Genomic DNA, 7,481 nt, shown 5'->3' with positions numbered 1-7,481 from the left:
ATATATATATATATATATATATATACTATTAAATATATATTTTCTATACATACTTTTCACAATTTTCAATCGATAATCTCTAGTTCTCTTTGTTTCTGTTTTTCTGTTAATTCAATTCTTCTTCTTGGAGAAAGATCCATCTTTATTACTTATTGCACACGGAGCATCATTTTAACAAATATACATTTAAGAATTTCTTCTTGCGTCTATGAACAAGACGTACCATTAACACTAATGTTCTTTCTTGACTAGAGTGAAATCATTGTTATATACAATATACTTTTGGATCACTACATTAAATATGTCAAACTGCACTTATCTGTATGTTCGTCATACAGAAGACATACTTGGGAAGGTCTTTATTGTTTTGATATTATAAGTATTTACAGTCAATACCATTAGATCGTAACACAATATGCGACTCATGTAACCATTCAAAACAGTTTTGTTTTGTGTGACGTAATTATTACGTATTCAAATTGTAACATTCTCCATTACGCTTGAATAGCCTAAAATGTTTATCCAGAAATTAAAGTATCAAAATAATCGACAGTGATAATGTTTAAACTGAAGACGTTGGTGTACAGTCTAGAAAACTTCAATCTTCTGGTGGACTTTAATTTATAAAGATATTGTATTTGAATGTTATGTTTGATTGAGAACAGGTACATTAACCACATATAAGATTATGCAGAACCACCATGCTGATTTTGGGAAAAGTATATATCAGATGAAATAGCTTAATTCCATGATAAATATTTTCTTCCTCTCTACTAATGATCACTCAACACGTATTTTAAGAATGGGTTCGTATTTAACACCATAAGAGATTAATCTTGACAAACGAACCCTTATATTAACCTACATGATAGTTTTAAGTTCACTTTTAATACAGTTTGGATTAGACAAATGCATTTATTCATCGAAACTACAAGAGCATGTGATAATACATATTTTAAAAGTTTCTTTTATGGGCATTTTCAAAGTTTCTTGGTTCCCATTCAGTTTAAGAAATAGCCAAAATGGTTGTTTTCTTGACAACATAAAATTCATTCTGAAACAAAGAAGTCAATACAGCAGACCAACTGATTAGAGCAAGCAATCAGAGACTGACTGTGGATTTTTGCTACCATTTGTCTAGACACATTTCTGTTGTCATAATGCCTAAACCAATATTTCCTCTCTTTCAGATCTATGTTGCCTGCAACTCCATTCAATCGATTTAGTTGTAATCTTACACATAATTTATATGATTACTTTTCTGTCTGTCAGGAATCGTATTAGATACTATATTTATTATGTTCACCAAACAGGTAATTTTACTAATAAAAATTTTAAATGGAACTAACTTACACCAAATGTATTCAACCAAGAAATAAAAATATAATTTTCCCGAAGAATGGCTGTCAGAGTCGAATAAGCAGTATAAGAGGTTACAAAACCATTATGTTCGTCTTCGATTACTATTAAAAGTATGTAAAAGATATAATACAACCAGAAATTAGTAATTGGAAAGGGCTTTATTTTCAAAGAATCAAATTAGAATGTCCAATTTGTATCTTGCATATAACATGTGTGATAGAAAAACTTAATACACGTAGAGTGAATGATCATTATTGTATGATAGAGCAAACCTATCATCAAAAGTTTTGCAGCCTTGCCCACCTCGTCATTTTATCAGGCAGAGTGTACCTAGGACATCATTATCTAATGTACGCTTCTTTTTTTTTAAGACGGTAGAATAAATGATATGAGGGGGATTTAGCTGCTATTGCTTACATATCGAAAGACAATGTAGAGGCTCATAAGTGTTCATAGTCAATCGAGGAAAAATTGCTAACCAGACGAGAAATAAGGATATTAATGAACTATCCCTCTGTCCTATCTCCAATAACGACCGATACGAGTATTTCGAAATTGATGGAAAGGAATATTTCATCAGATTTCAAAAGTCATGTTTGAGCTGTTTGCATCCAATAAGGCAAAAGGCTCTCAAAGTGCCAGTGCTAGTACCGACATCTGGAATACTAGACTGTACACTTATATACCTATTATATATCTATCTTTTCCCAATTTAATCGTGAAATCAACGTGCTAGAGTTTCAGTAGGTGAAAGTATTTTGATGTTTGAAACATTAACAAGAAATTTTAGTAAAATCAAATAAGTGGCTAAGAATATATTAGCTGGTGACTAATATTAGTTTTACTTTGCAAGTATTGAAGAGAACAGGACGTGTTATGAAAAATCTCGCCCAAACTTCTGAAAATGCATTATCAAATATATATATATATATATATGGAGTCGCATATTTGTTGATGACAAGAAAAGATAGAAAAGGAATTATATGTTACTTCATCATGACCTGAAGCTCTTTAGGTATGTGATGGAAAAGCTATGCCACACATAGATGGTATGTTTCTGACATTTTTATTTTGTGACGTTGATGTTGTTTACCCCCCCCCCCCCTCATATCAACTCTGATAGTTAAGACGGATCTGTAATCAAAGGCTTTCCAGTCGTAAACATTCCGTTATTTTGTGTATCTATGACTACAATATTTCACTTCTTTTATAATGCGGCAGGTTCGGATTTGAGGGACATTTGGTTACCCTTTTAACAATCAAACAACCCCGTAGAGGTCCCTCGCGGATTTTGATGTTTAATGGGTGATACTAGGAAAGGTTGGATTCTGAAACAACAACCGCATGATGCATAATAGATTGCTAACAGAAATTTTAATGATTGAAACAAAAAATAAAAAAGAAGGGAAAACATTTTTCTAAAGATCAAATATGTAATTTAAAAGTCTTAGCACTTAAAACTTAAATATTTTTACTTAGCAATAAGCAGTACGAATAGTAGCTTTCTTGTTTTCCCAGTTAGTAATTCATCTACTTTAACTATTTGACTACCGAGTCCCTTTAAGTTCAAAATAACATTCTGCAAACCAACGTAATGTTACTTCTATAGCAAATAAATAATTTGAAGTTTCACACTTACTCCTTCTTATAAACCTAATAAAACCAATTTTGTTTTTTTAATAATTTTCAGCTATTTAAAATTTTCCTAGCCTCGGGTTATGAGTAAGATATTGCTGGAAGGATGCAGACTTTCTTTCCGTTAGGTTGTGGAGAAGATTGGTAAGCTGATTAACAATGCAGAACATGACAATTCTTCATTGAAACCTGACAAAGCAGCAAAGGAAGTTTACATTCGAAACTTCAGATTCATACTGCTAGCATACTGTTGCCTACAGCATGGTTACCTTAAATGAAATGTCTTCATCAATGAACTGATAGCCGCTGCTTATGCTGTGGCTAATAAAAGCAACATAGCTGAGCAATTAATGCAAAAGTAAATCAACAAGAGAACTTTTATGCAATGGCTCGATTTGCTAGTAACAGCAGTTAAATTTCGCACAAATACCACCCTAAAGTTTGAAGAAAACAGAGACACATTAAATTACGCAATTCTAGTTATGCCAAGAAATTAACGGGATGATCACTGATGGAACGCTTTGATCATAACACTTTTTGATTAGAAGTATCCTGTTGATCAACAAATACTAGTGATAAAACATAAAATATCAATCCTGTTAATAGTTTAACAATTTAACAGTGCTGGAAATAGAAGCATTTGTTGCTACTCTTCTATATTTAGAAAAAATTCTCTGGTTTATGAAATTTATATTTTACAAGCATATTATTGTAGAATATGAATTTCCAGAGACGTCAGTGAGAAAGGCATGAAAAAATAGATTATATGTGAAAATGTATTAGTTTTGCTGCTGGAAAGCTCTGAGCTAGAATTTTAAGTTAAAAACAGACGATGACATTTTCACTACACTTTAGATCTAATAAACCCCAAACTCTTCTCAATTAGTTTAATGATGAATGAAGGGTTTACTTCACAGTAAGTATATTAACACACTGTTTGAGACGAACGAAACGAATGTACTAAGATCTTAGTATTAGAATGAACATTTTTAACCACCTTCTAATATAAAATTATTGCTAATTTAGCAACCTACATTACTCATCTTCATGTTCTGTCCACTGTTGCCTTTGCTATCATCATCATCGTCGTCGTCGTCATCGTTGTTGTCGTTACCATTTTTATTTATTACATACACAAGAATATAAATGATTCTGTCACTCTGGTTGCATAACTCGTTATATCTTGCTCTCAGTTACTCTTGACAATTTATTTTATATACATAGATCGAATAACAGAATCAAACTAAATTTTTCTCAATAAAGCGAAGCATAGTATTTGATATTTTATTATTTATTATTCTCTCCGGACAACTGATTGACTGAATCGACAGAGCATAACAGTGTTATGCTTTAAACAACCTTAACAATGGAAAAAAATCAAAGACTTATCGAAATTGTCAATTTTATGAAACAATGCTATGAAGAGCTATACGTATTTAAATAGAAATTGTAATGTTTGTAAAACATGAAATTTCTGCGGGTCCCAATTATTGTTTATTGTTTGATCACTAGTGTTAGTAACAACTGTAATAAATAGTATTAGTAACAACTGTCATGAATTTCATTGTATACTTACATACAAAAAAATCACTCACATAGATAGGTGTGTATGTGTCTGGATGTATGCAAAGAGTGTGCATTTATGAGTACGTATGTGTGTGTGGAGGAGTGCTTATGTTTACAATTTTATGTTAAGAGAGTGAAAATACTTAGGCAATAAAAAAATATTTAAACAAGTCTTTATCAAAATGTCTCCACTTCTTTGATCTCCTACTTACAGTTTCTAAGTACTAAATGTCAGAACTAAGAATTGTACAAAAATATCAATCGTTATTTGTTTATTATAGCTTTAGCTTCTCTTGTGAGAACTTGTGCAAGTTCTCGTGTCTCAAACTAATTCTATAACATCAATACTGAAAACAACAGCTTTATTACATTGACTGTAGCGGAGGAAAGAAAATACATACAAATTCTTCAATTCTTCAGAGAAGTAACTTTGGTAATATCAGTTTTCCACACATGGAACTAATTTGTTAATCACTGAACTATAAAACTGAAAACAACCACCGAAATAAATCACATTTCTGTAACTAAATTTATGATCCTAGCAACGTACATCCAAACTTTTGTTAACCTTGTGGAGAATTAGAAATTTACTTCATGATAAAAAAAAACCCCCTGCAAATCATCATTTAGCAATGGTTTTATTTACGTTCTTCACTGGTCGATAAATCAATGTACTTGTGAGAAACTATACCGAACATTATAAATAGTACATACAATATGAGGCTTCGATTTTGACACAAAGACAATTATTCGAAAAATAATACGGAGAAGAGATGAATGTTAGAAACAAAAACTCAAAAGGTGTAAAAGTAACTCAAAGGAGTGAATGCCACTGAAATGAAAACGAAGACAACATTCTAGTAGTTTTCTTGATGCATTATATGCGCATAATATTACATATATATACATATGTGCTTGCGTGCATGTGTGTGTGTGCGTGCGTGCCCGCTTGTGTGTGCGTGCGTACGCGCGTGCCCGTGTATGTGTGATAAAGGGGAAAATGGAAAAGAAGAAAATGCTTTAAGAACTTTATCATGGAAAAAATTAAGATAGTATTTACACTTTAACTAAGCAACTACCGGTTTCAATCGCTTTAAAAAAACATCTAGTCATGCTGAAACAAAAGAGAAAATTGACTGAAATAAATTGAATTAACCTTTCATGATATTATCTCTGAAAAGTACGTGTTTTTTCTTATGAGTTTCACATAATGTTGCATTTCATTTTCTGCTAACTGTTGCCGGTGGCAGTTAACCACCGTAATGGCCGGGTCTTAGCGAAAGGAATAGGAGGTAGGATTGTTATTAGTAGCAGCAGCGGTAAGTGCAGCGGCAGTAGTAGCGGCTAAGTTTCTCAGGGGCTATAGCTGTTGCCCATCTAATTGGTAGCTGTCATTACTTATACAATGCCAAGGCTACAGGTGCTTTTCTTGTTATATCCAAGGAATAGTTGGAGACAAGGCTGGCAGATACAATAAGAGAATTCTCCTTTATTGGAAGAGGGAGAACGTAGGACACTATGTGTGTCGTCTAAAAACTAAGAATGGAGCTAAGGTGCAAGTCAAAATTATATATAACACACCTGCTCATAAACTAGACCTACAATATTTGGGAAGGAGGAAATATAAAGGTCACAATCAAAGACATCGGTGACAACATCGACCTCGACCTCTGGTTAGTTATCACCTTCGTAGCACTATATGAACAGGTGATCAGTGCAGATATAACTTTCAGAGATACGAGGTGGGTCAAATAGATATTCATACCCTCTTGGCCCTGTAAGATAAAATAATACCGAAGTTTGTGACCAGTTTTGAGTTTGGCAAGGACTTAAAATCCAATATTCAGGAACTGGATAAAGAGTAAAGACTCTCTTCGGTCATGACAGACCATGGGATTGCACCTAGAAAGTTTCCCTCCGGGCAATATTGTTTATGGAAAATCAGCAGTTGCCCATGCATACCAGCTTTCCCTCTCCATGTCACACCACCGATGTTATCCAAGGAAGAAGCAATGACCGATACAGCTTGACACCTGTGACGTCATAAATAATTTCTACTACTGAGTGAATTGGAGCAACGTGAAATAAAGTGTCTTGCTCAAGAACACAATACGCAGTCCGGTCCGGAAACCAAACCTAGTATCTTTTGATTGTGGTCCCGAGTCATGCGACTTCAGGTTGTTACACGTGTCAGTAAAAACCATTTAAGAGCTTTCTACCCAGAAGGTATAACATCGATGACAAAAATAAGTCAGGGGTGTTCCTAAGATGGTACTGCAGCATGAGATGGTATCAGGCGTAATCTTGGCGCCGTACAAAAAGTACCCCGTTCATATTTCCAGAAACTGGTCGTGAGATCAATGCCAGTAGACTTTTAAAATGTATGTTCTCTTATGTTTTTTTTTTCTACCAATTCAATGTAATCAAGTGCGTTGTTTTTAATTTTTAACTTGTTAACACTGTACACATCTTTCATCTTACCTTCATATTTGTTTAACTGACTCATGCATATTAACTGACTCATGCATATTTGTATGTCTTCAGTTTAACGACTTTTCCATTTTATTGAAATTGAATCTATTCAAGCTCCTGTCTCCAATAAGGAAGACTTATTATCATCATTACTTGTAAAAATATGTTTTCAAATTATGTTTTGAAATAATATCTCCAGCCCGGAACCGAAACTAAGTTGTATAAATGACTTCCCCAGACCTTATCTTTTTTTCTATGGCATTGGCTAATAGATGTATACGTGCATTTAAATAAAATATGCTCCAAGATATTTCACAATTGTATTATGTTGAAACAATGCATATAACTGTAATTAAAGAAGGAAAAGAAGCCACTTAGAAAATATACATTTTAAAGAAAAGTATCTGCCATTTTTTTATATTTCTAATTATATTTTACAAACCAGA

The 7,481-nt window shown here is 33.0% G+C and overlaps 1 long non-coding RNA gene across 1 annotated transcript in view; it reads right to left on the bottom strand.

Annotated features, from left to right (window-relative positions):
- The window catches only part of LOC128247428 (uncharacterized), a 2,905-nt gene extending 2,489 nt beyond the window's left edge, over positions 1-416 (bottom strand). Inside the window, exon 1 of the long non-coding RNA XR_008263815.1 lies at positions 54-416. This is a non-coding gene — a long non-coding RNA (uncharacterized LOC128247428). The remainder of the gene's footprint in view (positions 1-53) is intronic.
- Between the last annotated feature and the right edge of the window lie 7,065 nt (positions 417-7,481).

The sequence above is a fragment of the Octopus bimaculoides genome, chromosome 3, assembly GCF_001194135.2.
Source record: "Octopus bimaculoides isolate UCB-OBI-ISO-001 chromosome 3, ASM119413v2, whole genome shotgun sequence".
NCBI classification, from domain to species: domain Eukaryota; kingdom Metazoa; phylum Mollusca; class Cephalopoda; order Octopoda; family Octopodidae; genus Octopus; species Octopus bimaculoides.
Note: the sequence above shows the minus strand (reverse complement) of the source record. Positions and strands in the feature narration are given on the sequence as shown.